The sequence below is a fragment of the Vitis riparia genome, chromosome 19, assembly GCF_004353265.1.
Source record: "Vitis riparia cultivar Riparia Gloire de Montpellier isolate 1030 chromosome 19, EGFV_Vit.rip_1.0, whole genome shotgun sequence".
Taxonomy (NCBI): domain Eukaryota; kingdom Viridiplantae; phylum Streptophyta; class Magnoliopsida; order Vitales; family Vitaceae; genus Vitis; species Vitis riparia.
Genome location: NC_048449.1, coordinates 4411272 through 4431385, shown reverse-complemented (window position 1 = coordinate 4431385; position 20114 = coordinate 4411272). Strand labels below are relative to the sequence as shown.

At 32.2% G+C, this 20114-nt stretch overlaps 1 long non-coding RNA gene across 1 annotated transcript; it reads right to left on the bottom strand.

Annotated features, from left to right (window-relative positions):
- Nucleotides 1–1724: 1724 nt before the first annotated feature.
- On the bottom strand, nt 1725–3010 carry LOC117909428. Its single transcript, XR_004650362.1, has 3 exons — nt 2810–3010; nt 2428–2684; nt 1725–2277 (listed from the first exon to the last, which is right to left on the bottom strand). It is a non-coding gene; the product is annotated as an uncharacterized LOC117909428 (long non-coding RNA).
- Between the last annotated feature and the right edge of the window lie 17104 nt (nt 3011–20114).

Here is a 20114-nt window from a genome sequence, read left to right as displayed (position 1 = left end):
ATTCAAATTTTTTTTTTTTTTAAGCTTTGCTTTTACTACTTTATTTATTTATTTAGTTTGATTTGTTTTTTTTTTATTGGCAACTAGAAATCCTAATACCAAAAGGATTTGAAATAAAAAATTTAATTTGACCCAAAAAAATTTTAAGCCAATGAGCAAATTTTTGAAAAAAAAATTAATAATTAGAAATCCTAATGCCAAAAGGATTTGATGTGTGAAATTTTATTGAAACCAATAAATTTAATTAGACATAAATCTTAAATTTCTCAAGTCTCTAAAAGCAATCAATTTGATTGGTGTTATTTATTTTTTATTTTTTTATTTGCACCTTATATATTTTAAAATATTTTCTAATTTTTTTACTCGTCCAAGTTAAATTTTTTGTATATTTGGCAATATGAATAAAAAAATTAATGTTATTCGAAATATACTATGAGAAAGCTTAGTTGAAAGCTTCTGTTGTTGTGAGGTATTTGTTTCTTCCTTTCTCCTTTTTTTTTTTTTTTTTTTTTTTTGTAACATATACCTTCTTCATTAATGGTGTTTTTTTTTTTTTTTTCATAGTCATTCTTATGCAAGGAAATTATATTCCTTCTTGTTCAAGATCGTTAAAGGGGAAGTGAAAATATAATTTTTTTATTTCTTTAATTTTGTTCTTTTTTCATTAGTGAAATTTAAGGATTTATTTCTTCTTTTTGTGATTATGGAAGAAGAATTACAAAAAAGCAAGTGAGCATGAAATTGATTCCTTTTGATTTCATAGTGATATTATCCTTATAGCCTACAAATAAGGATTTATGTATTAATAAAGGGAGACCGAACAACTAAGATATCTTCTCGATCATAAATTTTTCTAAGAAATAAATACTTTCTAATGTACAAAAAATTTGAAATTCAAGGGCCAAGGTTGCTCTCTCTTCTCTTATCCTAATTAGAAAAAAAAATGGTTTAATAATTAAGGTAAACTCTATCTAATGATCATTTGAAAAATGTAAATTTGTGTTTTAGCATGATTAATTCAAATACTATTTTCCTAATTGGATTAATTCAAAATTACTCTTAAGCTTCAAATACCATTTTAATAAAAACATTATAGAAAATTTAAAACTTAGATGAACAATATCTACAATATCAAAAACTATTATCATAATATATATATTAAAAATTCTTTTAAATTACAAGAGATGGTACAAAGTATCAAAATTAAAAATTTGCAATGAAGAATTTGTTTTCGGAATTACAACAATATAAAAAGTGCAATTTTTATTCAAAAATAATAATGAAAGGTTGTTATTATTATTGAGAGGTTATTATTGCGAAGAAATTTTTATACCTGAACAAGATAATTCTCTAGATTTGCCTTTAACTTTCCAACAATACAAATGGGAGTAGACCATGAACTCAAAAGCAACATGACCAAGAACACACCACCTAGTGGTTTGGGTGCACCACCACCTAGTCATATGTCTAGACCTCCACCTAGACCATAAACTAGGGGAAATTCTATGCCACCACCATATCATCCATTGATGAATCCTAGACCACTTTCTTTCTTATTTTCCATATAACTTTAAGTTATATTTGGCTCCTGAAAATTAAGAAATAAGAAAAAAAAATATTTTTTAAGGTTTGATTTTACTATAAAAAAAAAAGTAAAAAAAAATAATTAAAATTAGTAAAAAAATTATATAATTTTAAATTATTTAGTGTTTATGTAGAAAGACTTAAAAAAGTGAAATAAGTTTGATGTAGAATATAATAATATATTTTCCCTCCAGCTTTATGTGAACCGGATAAGCCTAAACGAAATGAGGAATTGTTTTCCTACACAGAAAAGGAGGATAATATGGTGGTGGCTTTCCCCAGTGTATGGTGTTGCTGCAGGTTTAGACATACCGATAATAGGATAAGGAGGATGAATAGATGGAGGTGCTGGTGGAAGACCTGGTACAGTGGCGTTGCACCAGGACTTGTACTACCGGATTGGCTATGTCTGGCTATGTTGTTTTTGAGCTTATGGCCACCTCCCCTTCGTACTTTGCCGCTAGCTCCTTCATGCATTGAAGTCGACCCTCCTGCGATGTCCATTTGGTTGCTGAGAAACGAAAAATAAATAAAAGAAAATTACAGGGTATATTTTCTTGGTTTGCAATCGTCACAGCCACAGAAATATCAAGCTGTCAACGAACATTGCAACACGGTTTCAGATGAATATATGGCCATTGAAAACCGGGTGAATCGCAAATTTCCAACTTGATGATCTTCACGTCCATTAACCTATAAGAAGAACAATCTTTACTCTTCTTGTTTTTTCTTTTCTTTTTAATAATCTTTTTAATTCTGATCACATGCATTTACGTTTCAAACCATCTAGCTTTCCCTGTACAAAGAAGTGGAAGAACATCAAAAATCAAACAAGAACATTACCGAGAACAGCAATTTTCTCACTCCTCTATTTGGTTCCATACAAAACCAAGAAAAAACAGAACCAGACAAGTTATCTTATTCTTGAAGAACCCCAAAATTTGAGACCATGCAGTGTTCAAAGATTTTGGTTCCTTCCATTTCCCTACACTTTCTCCCCAACCAAACAAGATCCTTTAGCCTTGTAACATACTGGGTGGAGTGTCAACCGTCCACATGAAGCTATCATGTTATTCATGGCAAGATACCGCACAAATGGGCTGTTTTCCTCGTAATTTGAGGGTTGGATGAATAAAGCAGTATGCAAAGAAACCAAGAAACGAAAAGATGCATGTCAGAATGTTTGTGATTATTAAGAACGAAAAGAAAAAACAGAAAAGTAAACCTTTATGATTGCATGGACGTGAAGGGAATCAAGCTGGAAATTCCGATTCTCCCAGTGGTTTTCAATCGCCATGCATTCATCTGGCACCAGGTTGAAGCATCGTCGAGAGCTTGATCTTTTTGTGGCAGTGACTGGTGCAAGTCCAGTTGGGTATGCGGAAGCATTCGTGGTCAACATATATTTCCAATAGGAGGACGACCTAAACGTTGAGGTCCTGCTCTATCGCGGAATATATGCAATAAAGAAGAAAATTAGGTTATAGTTAGTTGAAGATAAGATAGGATAAAGAAGAATATTAGGTTATGGTTAGTTGAAGATAAGATAGGATAAAGAAGAATATTAGGTTATAGTTAGTTGAAGATAAGATAGGATAGGATATATATCCATACATATCCTATTAATATAATATTTTAAAGTAGCATAGATAATGATATACATATGTTTTTTTGTTTTAACCATAAATTTAATTTATAATAAAAAAAATTATTTTACAAAATGAGTATATAAAAAAATAAATTTATACTACAAGGATATGCATATACTATATCTTAGTATAAGATTAAAATATCTCATGTAGAACAGTAGAATGGATAAAAAAAATGAGTGGAAAATTATAAATATATTCTAATATTTAAATACAAGGTTTTACCAAATTCTAGAACATCAATCATCTATCGAACCGTTTGTCTAGTACCTTTTGAACTTTAGTTTTACATGATCGTTGTCATATTCATCCACATTTGGAAGAGAATGACTTAAATATTAAGATAAACCATATGTGATGATCATTTAATAATGTTTTTAAAATTTTATCAAATGTGAAATTTTCACAAAAAATATTGAAACATCCTATCTTGGGGTATGGGTTAAACATATATAAAGTATCAAATAGTTATCTTCCTATATAAAATAGGGAAAAAAAACATATTAATGGTGCATTTGATACTAATATTAGAAAACATTTATAACCTTTCTAACACTTGAATGAAAAAATTGTTAAAAATATTGGAAAAGTCTCCTAAAATCATTGTGAAACTTCCTTTTAAGTATTAGAAATACTATAAATACTTCAAAAAATTACTGTCAAACACAATAAAATTAAGTATGACACCACTTGTAACATTTTTTCATTTACATTTTTTATAACATGTTATGTTATTAACATTAATGAAACTAAACCACTAAATCACTTCACACATGAGAAAAATCAGTTGCAATGAATTGATAAATTACTCAATCACCTTTTACTTCGTATGAATATAATTTTTTTTCCCCTAAGAAGCATATTATATGCTTTTAACACACTTTGTCATGTACAATTTTGATTTAAAAAAATTGTTCACGTGGCAATATTTTGTTGGTTACTGCAATCTTCGACAGAAGACTCACAATAGAGAAGCCAAACTCAGGGTCTGAATTTCCTGCCGACTATGCCCATATATATAACCGCCAAACCCCCAAGAACCATGTTATAACTAGTTAGAGAGAGAAAGATGGTGTTGTAATCACTAATCAAAAGTTGGAGTGGCCAATGAAAACCAGTTGGAGTTTCGCAATTTTCGACTTCAACTTCTTCACGTCCATGCAATCATAAAGGGTACGCCAATAAGAACAATTTCAATTCGTTGTTTTTTCTTTTCTTTTCTTTTCTTTTCTTTTCTATTTTTCATAATCTTTCTTACGCTGAGTGCATGCATTTCTTGTATTCTTGGTATGAATTACAATGATAGCTTCATGTCAATGTTGGAATTTTTATGTGTGGACTTACATAATCAATTTGATAATATCATAAATCAGTGTTAATTTATTTTTTGCATTGTGGTCCATAATGGGACTGAACACATATTGTTGCTTGATTTTTTATGGGCTCACCCTAATTCACTTGACTGGCCCATTAAGTCAAGTCGTCCAACTAAAGTGTGTAATGTGTAATATATATATATATATATATATATAATTTATTTATATATATATATATATAGAGAGAGAGAGAGAGAGAGATGTGTGTGCATTGGGAAGCCATCCTCTTTTCTTCTCTTTGGAGAGCACTCCCGGCAAACACACACACACACACTTCACTTTGGACTGAATTTTGGGAGGCAAGGGAAGAGCTCATTGATCCCTCATTCTCGGACCATCACGCACCCGGAAAGCAGCTTATTGGATATCAGAGGGAGAATAAATGGCTTTTCATGGCATGAACCAAGGTAACCGGATGAATTTTTGCTATTAAATGCATGCTTAAATGTTAACATGTGATCCTATAATATCTCAATTCTCTTCAATTGGTATCAGAGCAAGCATGTTGACATTTGAGCTGCAATTTTGGGTTAATTTTTTATTTCTCGTTTTCTGGTTGTGGAAGACATTTTTTGGGGTTTTTTTTTCATTTGGTGTTAATTCTTGGTTTTCAAACCCGATTGAGGTTGGAGACTTGTAGAGAATATTGTTTGGAGCAAAACCCATCAATTTTTGTGATTTTTGGAGCTCATTTGATGATATTTCGAAAATTAAGGCTTGTTTGGTTCTTGCTATTATGCGTTTTTTGTGCATTTTTTTTTTGTTTTGGATTGAAGAATTGATGTTTGAGAATGGAAATCTAAGTATTTTTGTTGAAAAATGCGTGAAATTTTGGGCAAAAAAAAAAATTCTTCTCCAGAACCAGGTCGTGCTCAGTTGGAGAAAAAGATGAACAGTAACATGCTAACGTCATAAAAAAAAACATTTTTTTTTTGTTTGCCTTGGTATTCTTGGATTGATTATGCATATGTTAGAATTATTATGCATTTGTTAAAATTGACTTTATTGGGACAATTATTATAATTATTGTTTTTATGGTATAATTTTTATTTTATACCAATAATGTTGTCCAAGGTCAATTTTGTTAACTATTTAAATTTATTGTGGCAATATATAACACTTGTGTGATTGCCTATCGCAATTCCAAGTGTGTCAAGTTGCGCAAATTGAATATTTTAGTTTATCATGACAATAGTGAACATATATGTGGTTGCCTATCGTGACCCTATATGTGTCAAATTGTCTTTGCTGAGATAATTTAACTCCCACATTTAGTTGCTTTATTATTGTGATTACTAAGATCCATACGGGTATTGTAATTGTCCTATCGATGATAACAATACTTGGTAGGATGCTTAGATTGGTGAAGGAAATTAATTGTATATTATGAACCGTATTAATTTTCTTTACCCTTTCGGTAATAAAATTAGTACATCTTGGTTATAATATTTAATTAGTTGTCCTTACCGCTGTGGAATTTTCAAAATTCCAAGCTATTGCTAAATTGAGAAATTATGGAAACTAGCAAATGCATGATATTGTAATAACATGCATACTATTGAATTTTGCTATTTTCCAGCTACCAGCAATCCTGGTATTTCTCTGCAATTGTTTGCCATCAAACCTCTTACTAGAAATAATTTTTAAGAATGGTTTGAGTCCTTTAACGTGCATATGACTCTGCAAAATCTGGACTTGGCTTTGAGGGTTGATGAGCCAAGTAAGCCCACTGATGTGAGCTCTGTAGATGAAAGATTATTTTATGAAAGATGAGAGCACTCCAACAGGAGTTGTTTGATGGTGATGAAATACACTATGGATAAATCTATCAAAGAATGTGTGCCAAAGACGAAAAAGGCCAAAGACTTCTTGGAATATGTGAAGGCCAATTATACCAAGGTTGATAAGGCAGAAATGGCAACTCATTTGAAGCTTCTCACAACTACTGTATATGATGGAGTCAGTGGGATTAGAGATCATATCATCAAGCTAAGGCACTACTTCAACAAGGCAAATGAGATGAAAGTGGAGTTGGGTGAAAATTTTCTGAAATGGTTGATACTTGAGTCTCTTCCTATTTCCTTTGATGCAGTGAAGTTGACTTATAATGCCTTGAAGGACGAATGGACTCTGGAGGAGTTGATGTCCATTGTAGTGCAACATGAAGTCTCACTGAGAAAAAATGAGACTCACTCCCTTGCTCTTGTAACTGATCAAGTTAGTAATATGAAGAAAAAACCTCCACACAAGAATTTTGGAGGCTTTAAGCAGTTCAAGAGGAAAGGGAATTCAAATCAAGGAACCTCCAATGCATATGCTTCTTCTAATGTTGCAAAGAGTGAGAAATTCAAGGGGAAGTGCAACTTTTGCCATAAGATTGGCCATAAGCAAGCTGATTGCTTCAAATTTAAAAATTGGCTAGAGAAGAAAAAGGAAAGTGAAATTGTGGCTGTGGTTAATTTGAATGCAAACATGATTGAGACAAATATTGTTGATGTTCATGCCAATTCTTGGTGGTTAGATACTGGTGCCACTATTCATGTCACTAATTCTTTGCAGGAGATGACAAATAGAAGGAAACCGTCAAAGCATGAAGAATGTGTGTATATGGGTGACGGAAGCAAAGTGAAAGTGGAATTTTTTGGCATGATAAAACTGAAGTTGATCACAGAAAGTTTTTTGTTGTTACACAATGTGGCTTTCATACCTTCACTTCGGAGGAATCTGATTTCTGTATCTTTTTTGGATAGACTTGGTTATTCTTTTCATTTTGGAGGTGGAAAAGTGGATATTTTTTGCAACTCAGTCTTAATTGGCAATGGTGTTTTGTTTGGAAATCTTTATAGTCTCGGTTTGCATCATGGTTTATTATGTGATTCATCTTCTGTTAATTCTGTTGTTGGTTGCAAGCGTGCTAGAATGAATTTGAGTTCTTCCATGTTGTGGCACAAACGCCTAGGTCATATTTCTAAGCAAAGATTAGAGAGATTGGTTAAAGATGGTGTGCTTTCTAATCTTGATTTCTCAGACTTCGAAACTTGTGTTGTTTGCTTAAAGGGGAAGATGATAGCAAAGACTAGAAAGGAGAAGATTGATAGGTGTGGAAGTACTTTAGACTTGATCCACACAGATATATGTGGTCCTTTGACACCAGCTGCTTTAGGGGGTTATAAATATTTCATCACTTTTATTGATGATTTCTCTAGATTTGGTTATGTTGAACTAATCCATGAGAAATCTGACTCACTGAATGTGTTTAAAGCCTTTAAGGCTAAGGTGGAGTTGCAGTTGGGAAAGCCCATTAAAGCTGTGAAGTCTGATAGAGGTGGTGAGTATTATGGGAGATATGATGAGACTAGACGGAATCCTAGGTCATTTGCTAAGTTTCTGTTGGAATGTGGCATTGATGCAAGATATACAATGTTAGACACTCCTCAACAAATGGGGTTGTAGAAAGAAGGAATCGCACATTGTTAGATATGGTGAGGTGCATGTTGTCCAATTCCTCTTTACCAGAATTTCTGTGGGGTGAAGCCTTAAGGACTGCGACATATATTTTGAATCAAGTGCCCAGTAAGTCTGTGCCTAAGACACCTTATGAGCTATGGTCAGGAAAGAAACCCAGCCTTCACCATTTCCATGTTTGGGGATGTAAGGCTGAGGTTAGGCCCTATAACCCACAGTTCAAGAAACTTGATCCTAAAACCATTAGTGGTTTCTTTGTTGGCTATTGCATTGGATCAAGGGGTTCCAGATTTTATTGTCCATCTCATACCACCAGGATCATTGAGTCAGACAGGGCTGTATATTTTGAGGATGAAGTTAATGTTGATCCAAATTTTGTGCCTCGTGAGATGCCTTTTGGAGAAGAGCATGTTGTGATTTCTTTTCCTACATCTCATGTTCCAAATGTGGATGTTCCTATTGTCCAACAGCTAGCCACTAATCAAGGAGAGCATGGTGATCAAGTGGAATTTGGCCTTCCTGTAGATGATACTGTTGTTAATGAGGTTCCTTTGAGAAGATCACAGAAGGTTCGTAGGCCGACTATTTCAAATGATTATATGGTTTATTTGCAGGAGCATGAGTATGATGGTTATGATGCTTTTGATCCAATCACTCATCAAGAAGCAATTCATTGTCCTTAATTCACTTCTTGGAAAGAAGCTATGGATGATGAATTGAATTCTATGTATATGAATGGTGTTTGGGACTTGGTTGAATTGCCACATGGTTGTAAACCAATTGGGTGTAAGTGGGTCTTTAAGACCAAACGTGATTCTAGCGGGAAAATAGAGAGATATAAAGCTAAACTTGTGATTAAAGGTTATAGTCAAAGAGAAGGAATTGATTTCAAAGAAACCTTCTCACCTGTGTCGACCAAGGACTCTTTTAGAGTGATTATGGCCATAGTAGCTCATTTTGATTTGAAGCTATATCAGATGGATGTCAAGACAGCTTTCTTGAATGGTGATTTGGATGAGGAGGTGTATATGGAGCAACCTACTGGTTTTGCAGAAGTTGGAAAGGAAGATTTAGTTTGCAAGCTCAATAAGTCCATTTATGGTCTTAAACAGGCTTCGAGACAGTGGTATCTGAAGTTTGATAAGATTATCACCCAAAATGGCTTTAAAGATAATACAGTTGACAGATGCATATATTTAAGGGTTAGTGGGAGTAGTTACATATTTCTTGTTTTATATGTTGATGATATACTACTCACATCAAATGGTCCTGACTTGTTGATTGAGACAAAGCACATGTTGTCAACCCATTTTGACATGAAGGATCTTGGTGAGGCTTCTTATGTTTTGGGTATAAAGATTCTTCGTGATAGGGCTAATGGAGGGCTTAAATTGTCTCAAAGAGCCTATATTGAAAAGATATTGAAGAGGTTCAATATGCACAACTGTAAATCTACTAAAGCGCCAATTGTGAAGGGTGATAAATTTTCAAAGGCTCAATGTCCTCAAAATGATGATGAGAGAGAGGAAATGAGGATCATTCCTTATTCATCTGTGGTTGACAGCCTTATGTATGCTCAAGTATGTACATGCCCTGATATTGCTTTTGTTGTGGGCATGTTGGGAAGGTACTTGAGCAATCTTGGGAGTCAACATTGGAAAGCAGCTAAGAAGGTCCTTAGGTATTTGCAAGGAACTAAGGACTTAATGTTGACATATCAACGCACCAGCTTACTTGATGTAGTTGGGTTTTGTGATGCTGATTTTGCTGGCTGCATAGATGATAAGAAATCCACCACGGGCTATATTTTTATGATGGCAGGAGGAGTGTATCTTGGAAAAGTGTCAAGCAGACACTTACAGCATCCTCAACTATGGAGGCAGAGTATGTGGCATGTTATGAGGCTTGTTATCATGCTATGTGGATGCGGAATTTTATTTCAACTTTGGGAGTTGTTGACTCCATTTCTAGACCGCTGAAATTATTTTGTGATAATTCCGCAGCTGTTGCTTTCTCCAAGAACACTAGGAGTATTTCTCGCTCCAAACATATTGATGTAAAGTTCTATTTTGTTAAGGAGAAAGTGGCAGAGTCTCTTATTGATATTGAACACATGTCCACAAAAAGTATGTTAGCAGATCCATTAACAAAAGGCTTACCCATAATTGCGTTTCAGGAACATGTATCTCAAATGGGGTTGTTGGAAGCCTAGGTTGTATTAAGTTAGTGGGAGCCACTTTTTTGGTATTGTAATACTATGTTATTGTTGAAAGGATTGCTATTATTGTACATTTCCCTATAAATCAAGCAATGAAGCATATATGATTGCTTTTGATTATTTGTTTTTGATGAGATTCTATGGGACATTGATTTATGATTATGTATATGTTGTGATGTTTGATTGTGTAGTCCAAGTGGGAGAAGTTGGAATTTTTGTGTAGACTTACATAATCAATTTGATAATATCATAAATCAATGTTAATTTATTTTTTGCATTGTCCTCCATAATGGGACTGGACACATATTGTTGCTTGATTTTTTATGGGCTCACCCTAATTCACTTGACTGGCCCATTAAGTCAAGTCGTCCAACTAAAGTGTGTAATGTGTAATATATATATATATATATGTGTGTGTGTGTGTGTGTGTGTGTGTGTGTGTGTGTGTGTGTGTGTGTGTGTGTGTGTGTGTGCATTTGGGAAGCCATCCTCTTTTCTTATCTTTGGAGAGCACTCCCGGAAAACACACACACACACTTCACTTTGGACTGAATTTTGGGAGGCAAGGGAAGAGCTCATTGATCCCTCATTCTCGGACCATCACGCACCCGGAAAGCAGCTTATTCGATATCAAAGGGAGAAGAAATGGCTTCTCATGGCATGAATCAAGGTAACCGGATGAATTTTTGCTATTAAATGCATGCTTAAATGTTAACATGTGATCCTATAATATCTCAATTCTCTTCAGTCAATACTTAAACCCGCTGGTCATTATGTTTGTTTGGTGAAGAAATGTAGGAAAGGAAGGAACCTAAATCTTTGAATACTATATGGTCTCAATTTTGGGGTTCTTTGAGAATAAGATAATTTGTTTAATGACAATTGCTATACCCAGTAACATTCTTATTTGTTTTTTGATGTTCGTTCATGTCTTTGTACAGAGAAAGGTTGAAGATGTGGAAGAAAATCTCAAACCTTTTTCCATCTACTGTCTGAGAATTGCTTCAAGGATGAGGGACAACACCTTCTTGGTCCATAAATAGATTTTTGGTAGAAGTAACTCTACAGATTCTGAGAAGTCAATCGGAAATCAAACAAATCATTTTTCACATACTTAATCTTGCTGTGGTATGATCGAGGAGATGGAAAAAATGAACGAAAAGAAAAAAGAAAAAAAAGATTGGGTTTTATTTAGATTTTAAGGTTTGGGATTTGATCACTGAAGAGTTTGATTCTAGTGGCAGAATAAAATCAAGGAGTCATCCCTCATCCTTGAAGCAATTTTCAGACAACAGTTAACAAAAGGTTTGAGATTTTCTTTCACATCTTCTACCTTTCTCTGAAGAAAGAAGCGAAAAAATAAAATCAAAAAATCAAAAAATCAAAAATCAAAAAACAAGGTTCATGAGAACAGCAATTTACACCCTCCCCCATTTGCTAGCTGAGAAACAAATAAAACAGAACCAAACAGTTTATCTTTTTCATGAACCCCAAAATTTAAGATCATGCATTATTCAAACATTTGGTTCCCTCCAATTCCCTACACTTTCTCACCAACCAAACACGACCCTTTAGCCTAGTAACATACTGACTGTGGTTTCAACCATTGACATTAAGCTATCATTGTCATCCAAGGCGAGATACCTTACAAATGGATGGATTTTCTCCCAACTTGAAGAAAGAAAATAAAATAAAAAACAAGAAAGAATTAAAGATTGTTCTTCTTATTGGTGTAACTCTTATGATTGCAGAGACGTGAAGAGGTTGAAGTTGGAAATTGCAACAGTCCAAGTTGCCTTTAATAGCCATGCATTTAGCTGCTAACACGTTGAAGCGTTCGTGGGGAGCTAGCTTCATCTTCGTGTAGCAATGGTGATCGGTGCAAAGGGCGAACACCCATGCATGTATAGAGACTAAGGGTTAACTTCCCTCCCACCTCAAGGTTCGTTGGTTTCAAATTTCTGGTTTAACACATATTAAAAGTGTGTTTGATAGTGATTCTAAAAAGTATTTTTGACATTTCTAATACTTAAACGATAAAATTTTTCAAATATAAAAAAAATACTAAAAGTACTTTTTAAAATCACTACTAAACGCACTCCGAGTACTTATAATCTTTTTATCTAAAATCTATCTCAAAAATAAATTCTTTAAATAAAATAAATTTATAGGGGTGTTCACTAACCAAATTTTAAAACCTAATTAGATGGCATACAACTATTTTTATAGCATACAACTAAGAAATTACCTATCTACTATTAATGAATCATCTAGTAATTTGTGGGTAAGTTTTAATATAGAGCTACATAATAAACACAAACTAGATACATAAGATATTTGTCAACTTTCTCATAGGAATCAAGCCATGATTTGAAATGTTTGCCAACATCTTCAACCTTTAATTTCCCTCAAGTTAATTCAAAGATATTTATTAACGGTCTAATGATGTTTAGATGATCATATATAAGGAGTGTAAACTTGCCTTGTCTCTACTTTCTTTTTTATGAAATGCCTATCAACTTTGACATGTTTGGTTCGTGATGTATTAGATTATGTCCTATATTTATAGCCTCTTTGTTATCCTAGTATATATATATATATACACTATCATTGGTTCTTTAATTGACAATTTCAAACTTTGGAAAATATTATTTTTAGCCAAAGCAATTGGCAAATCCCTAAATTCCCTAGATGCACTACAACAAGAAACTACCAATTAATTACTTTTTTTATGCAACAAAATTCCTTACTATGAAGTTACAATAACTAGTAGTTGACCCCTATCAACCATATTTAGTTTGATCATGATGCTTATACTCATAACCACTTTATTGTCCTAGCATATATGATGCTTACACTTATAGCCGCTTTATTGTCCTAGTATATATGCTATCATCAATTCCTTCACTATCAATTTAATTCAAACCTAGAAAATATTATTTTTAGCCAAAGCAATTGGCATATCCCTTGAGCCATAGTCCTAAATTTCCTTAATACACTACACCAAGCAACTACCAATTATTACTTTTCTATGCAACAAAATTCCTTACTAAGAAGTTAAAATAAGTAGTAGTTAACTGCCCATCTATTATACATCCAACCCAATCAACATCCATGTAAGCCTAACTTTTATTATTAGAATAAGAGATATCTATCTAATGTTTCTTTCAAGTATCTAATAATTTTCTAAATAGCATGAAGATGTGTGATTTATATTGAGCATGCACGAACGAACTTACAACACTTATTACATTGGCTATGTCTGGTCAACAAACCATCTTCTCTTCCTCATTTTCTCCTAACTTGTGGTTTGGTTCTATCAAAGTATCAATGGACTTTTTGTCAAGCTACTTGCCTCTTAGAGAAGATATCAGGTATACTTTCATTGAGAAATAAAGATCCCATGTTTAGACCAAACAACCTCTATTCCAAGAAAGCAAACAAAGGAAAAAGGTGGCAATGGAAGCCTAATAAAGAATTAGCACAATATCTTCAACAACTTGCATTCCGCAAATCAAATGCAAGAAGGTGACAGTTAATCCTTTGCTTCTTTCTTGGATATATTCAGCAATATCAAGTATAACTATGCACCATTCAACACGCATTAAAAAGAGTTAGATCAATAGAATGGGACCTCAAGGTCTAGGTCATCGTCCTATTGGAAATACCTGTTGGTTTGCTTAAGTGTTATTCTTTTAACACTATTTTAATTTATTATAGAGCAGAGGAGCTGAAGATACAGAAATCTCTTTGGAATAAAGGTTTTTGTAGTAGGTTGAGGTCAAAGTGAAAGAGGTGTTCCCAATTTTTTATTCTTGCCTTGCATGAAGGGGTTGGGGAGCCTTTTTACGTTTTCTTCTTCACGAATCTTTTAGAGTCTTGCAACATGTAATTTTTAAAACTTTCAACAACTTTTAGATGAGCTTGTGACTTATGTCTGAGATAAGGTGTGCACACACAAATTTTTTCAAATAAAGAAATTGTGGTCAAAATTTTAAATTTGATAATTTAAGGGACAATCTCAAACATGTCCTCTAATTCTTCTTACGGAAGGGGTTTCATCCACAAACAATAGATTATGAACACTTAAAAAAAACAAAAAACTCCAAATTTTTCTTCGATCTTCCACTAAGTGTCTTTTGGATGGGAATTTTATTTTGATCTTATCTATTGATTTTCTAGACATATGATAATTATTATGTATTTTAATCATCATAATTAATTATCTACCATAATTATCACAATTAAATTTTCTAGAGATAAATCTTATTTATTATGATAATTAATCATGATAATTATAATATTTATTTGATTTTTTTGTTAGATTATGTTAATATATTATTAGCCAATTATTACGTGGCAATTAATGAGTCAACATAAAATTTGTCCCTCTACAAATCCCTTCAAAATTTTGAAAGATTTGAAAGATTTGAAATAATAAATTTTATTTGGCTAGAATTTTAAGCCAAGGAACAAGTTTTCCAAACTTTTATTTTTTGTCACTATTTTTATTTTTCTTATTTTGAATTTTGATTCAAATTTCTTTCTTTTTTTTTTCTTTTTAAGCTTTGCTTTTACTACTATATTTATTTATTTAGTTTGATTTGTTTTTTTATTGGCAACAAGAAATCCTAATACCAAAGGGATTTGAAATAAAAAATTTAATTTGACCCAAAAAAATTTTAAGCTAATGAGCAAATTTTGGAAAAAATAAATAAATAATTAGAAATCCTAATGCCAAAAGGATTTGATGTATGAAATTTTATTGGTAGAAAATTTAAACCAATAAATTTAATTAGACATAAATGTTAAATTTCTCAAGTCTCTAAAAGCAATCAATTTGATTGGTGTTTTTTTTTTTTTTTTTTTTTTTTTTTTTTTTTTGCACCTTATATATTTTAAGATATTTTTCTAATTTTTTTACCGGTCCAAGTTAAAATTTTTGTATATTTGGCAATATGAATAAAAAAATTAGATCCTATTTGAAATATACTCGAGAAAGCTTAGTTGAAAGCTTTTCTTGTTGTGAGGTATTTGTTTCTTCCTTTCTTTCTTTTTCTTTTTTTGTAACATATATCTTCTTCATCAATGGTGTTTTTTGTTTTTCATATTCATTCTTATGCAAGGAAATTATATTCCTTCTTGTTCAAGATCATTAAAGGGGAAGTGAAAATATAAATTTTTTATTTTTTTTTATTTTTGTTCATTTTTCATTAGTGAAACTTAAGGATGTATTTCTTCTTTTTTTGTGATTATGGAAGAGCAATTACAGAAAAGCAAGTAGATGACTTATTTTCATTCTATCCATCAAAATGATCAAAGAAAGTGTGCGATGGAATTGATTCCTTTTGATTTCATAGTGGTATTATCCTTCAGACCATAAATAAGGATTTATGTATTAATAAAGGGAGACCGAACAACTAAGATATCTTCTCATCTCAATTTCTTTTCTTCCTCTCCTTTTTTATGTTTATTTTAGAACACCATAAATTTTTCTAAGTAAATACTTTCTAATGTACAAAAAAATTGAAATTCATGGGCCAAGGTTGCTCTCTCTTCTCTTATCCTAATTAGGAAACAAAATGGTTTAATAATCAAGGTAAACTCTATCTAATGATCATTTGAAAATGTAAATTTGTGTTTTAGAATGAAAGTTGATTAATTCAAATGTTATTTTCCTAATTGGATTCATTCAAAATTACTCTTAAGCTTCAAATATCATTTCAATAAAAACATTATAGAAAATTTAAAACTTAGATGATCAATATCTACAATATCAAAAACTCTTATCATAATACATATATTTAAAGGTAAAAATTCTTTTAAATTACAAGAGATGGTACAAAGTATCAAAATTAAAAATTTGCAATGAAGAATTTGTTTTCGGAATTACAACAATATAAAAAGTGCAACTTTTATTCAAAAAAAAAAAAAAGGTCTATTTCAACAAATATCCTAGTAAAATAAAACTTCATTTTTCAAACCTTAAATTTACGTTAATCTTTATATAAAAATATTAAAATAAGTTAAATGAGTTTAAAGTGGTATATAAAAATAATTTAAAAAATCAATCTTTAATTTTTCTTTACTTTTTTGCCCTTTCTATTTTTTTTGTTTTCTTTTTTCTTCTTTTATTGTGCTTTCTCTCACATTTTTTTGGAACTCAACATAGCCTAGCAAAATTGTTTTCACAAATATTGAAACATCCTATCTTGAGCTATGGGCTTATATAAAATATCAAATAGTCATCTTCCAATATAAAATAGAAAAAAGAAATATACTAAGAATGCGTTTGGTAGTGATTTTAGAAAACGTTTCTAGTATTTCTAACACTTAAATGATATAAATTTTTAACAGTTAAAAATATTAGAAACACTTCCTAAAATCACTGCCAAATAGGCTCTAAGAGCTCGTTGGGTAATGATTATACAAAGTGCTTTTAATATGTTTAATACTTGAAAAACTTTATCATTTAAGTATTAAAAAAGCTAAAAACACTTTCTAAAATCACTACCAAACACACTCTAAATTATATATAATCACTAATCAAAAGTGATTTTCTACTGTAATTCTTCTCGAGAACCAAACACACCAAGTTCACTGAGAAAATGAATTTCCGTCCTATGCACCCATCACCAATTCAATAGGAAGATGAAGCTCCCCACGAACGCTTCAACGTGTTAGCAATTGAATGCATGGCCATTAAAGGTAACTTGGACTGTCACAATTTCCAACTTCAACCTCTTCTCGCCCATGCAATCTTAAGGGTTACACCAATAGGAAGAACAATCTTTAATTCTTTCTTATTTTTTTCTTGCTTTTTATTTTATTTTCTTTCTTCAAGTTGGGAGAAAATCCATCCATTTGTAGGGTATCTTGCCATGAATAACAATGATAGCTTCATGTCGATGGTTGAAACCCCAGTTAGTATGTTACAAGGCTATAGGGTCGTGTTTGGTTAGTGAGAAAGTGTAGGCAATTGGAGGGAACCAAATGTTTGAATAATGAATGGTCTCAAATTTTGGGGTTTAAGAAAAAGATAACTTGTTTGGTTCTGTTTTCTTTGTTTCTCGGCAACCAAATTGGGGAGGGTGAAAATTGCTCTTCTCATGAAACTTGTTTTTTGATTTTTTTTCAGTATATATATACAGGGAAAACCAAACAGTTTTCCACTATATATATACTAGGATAACAAAGAGGCTATAAATATAAGACATAATCTAATACATCTTGCCCGAACCAAACATATAGTAGTTGATAGGCATTTCATAAAAAAGAAAGTAGGCATAGGGTAAGTTTACACTCCTTATGTATCATCATCTAAACATTATTAGACCATTGATAAATATATTTGCATCAACTTGAGGGAAAGTATTGGAGATATTACATCAACTTGAAGGAAAGTGTTGAAGATGTTAGCTAAATCTTTCTTAATGGAAAAGTTGGCAAACATCCCAAATCATGGGTTGATTCGTCATAATGGGAAAGTTAATTGACAAATATCCCATGTATCTGGTTTATGTATATTATGTAATTCTGTATTAAAACTTACACTGTGAAATTTTTTATATAAAATGATTATGGGTAAGTGTATTTAATAATTTTCTAAAAACTAATTTTTATATATAAAATACATCTATAGAGGTCGAGGCTTAGTGTATTTCCATTAAATCTTAAGGTGTGAAAGAAGTACATAACCCTTATTTTCTATACATGGTTGTCCATAGTTATTCAAAAGAAATAAGAAGGAATTGTTTTCCTATGCAAGTCCCACCAAGCTATTCAATCATTTCAATTCCTTTTTTTTTTCCTTTCTTTTTTTCATAATCTTTCTTATGTTGAATGCATGCATTTCTAACAATGATAGGTGGTGGTGCGTTTGGCTTTGGTGTCTCTCTGCTCATCCTTGTTGGATAGTATTTTAGCTTAATTATTTCATATTATCAATAAGGGTATAACAATCTTGTAGTTTTTCTTGTTAGCTTATATAAAGCTTTTTATGTATTCTCTTTTTCAAGTCTTTCGCTAATGAAATCTTAATTTTCTGTTTTCTATTTTCCTTCTTCTTTGTCTTTGCAAATCTTACACGGTATCAATGATCAACATAGGGCCTTTGATAGAAGATTTCATGGAAGAAATATGCATTCCATCCATGTTCTTTGAAAAAAAAATTAGGGGTTTTTCACGAAGAGCTTCTATCAATTTGAATTTGTTTTGAAAAGGATTTTCGGCAACTTTGAAGTAGTGTTTTTTTTTCTTTGGGTTTTCGCAAGCAGATTTTAAGACATTGTTTTTGCAACAGTTTTGAAGATTCGATTATTTGATATTCTTACTTGTTTCGATTATATTGTGCTTAGATTATTAGTTGATAATGATTGGTGAAAGAGATGACTCTCTTCAATCCATTTGTGTGTTTGTTTGTTTTTTTCATGCTTTTAGTAGGAGTAGAAGTTAATAGTTTTTAGTTGAGAAAAATTTTATAGTATCTAATGTGATACCAAAATTTTGTATCATGGTAACATGATTAAGCTTTTAATTTGAGAATTTTAGAAGATTTGTTTTGTGGTAACATTCTTCTTATAATAATTTATATTTATATTAATCTCCACATAGTAATTTATTGGTTTATGAATTTTTTTCCTTTAAAACTATTTTTCATTGTAAATATATAAGTTTTTTTTCCTTATTCCTCATTACTTATTATACCAAAAAAGTAAAAATGGGTTTTTTTTTTTTTTTTTAGACTGAAGAGTGAAGATTCAATCTCTAAATTCAACAACTAATAATGAGCATTTTGTATTGAATCTTTAATCCATGCTAACCCTAATATTTTTGGATTGTTATTTTTCTCGAGGAATACAGAGTTGGGCTTGTACACATTAAGATGATTTGAGTAGTTAATTACTCAATTGAGGCTTATGATTACTACTTAAAAAGTGCTATTTGATAGCCTGTAATTAACTCTTTAAAATACTTTTGAGTAGTAGTTATCACCTTTTAACCCAATTAACATATTAAGGACCCTTGCAAATCAATTCTAATCAAATTGTGTTAAGTTTTGGTGTTTTGATAGCTTTTTTATCACCAAAGCAATCAGTGATTGAGGAGAGTTCTTTGGAATCCTTGGCAAAGATGTTCGGACAGGTCGTCCGGACACACCATCGGAGGGCGGCGGAACGTGGGCTGTAGCAAGGCTCACTCACTCACTTTAGTCAATGTTTTCCATCCGGACAACATATCCGGATAGTATATGCTATCGTCCGGATGGAGCTGCGCCGGATAGCATTGCGCTGCCTTTTCCTCTTAGGGATTCCGGATAGCATTGCGGCGCATGTCCTCTTGGGAAATCTGGATGGAGTTGATCCGGATAGCCTTGTGCACTCCGTGTCATCCATGAGAGGGGTCCCTACACCTTGCACAGGCAGACAGTCCCCCTTGCGCAGCATAGCTCAGTCCACCTGGGGAAGAATTCCGTGCGCCGACATTTTCACATCCGGATATCTTACAGCCGGATGGGAGAAGAGGACGTTTCAACTTCTCCGATCAGACATATCCGGACCTTCTGATAACGCTTACCCGCAGAGTTTTTCTCTCGGTATACAGTGCAGCGGTGTTCTCCTGAAGCTTCCTGATATTTCCAACCGACATTTTAAGATATTTTGGCATATTTTGCTTTAGATATTTGTTGTCTAAATCCCCAAAGTCTCCTTGTAATCCACCTATCATAGGATTCCTTAATCTTTAAGCAAGGAAAAGGGTGAATAACCTCATATATATAGTTTGTAATTTTCTTTACAAATATCGATTATGTAATCGGCAGAA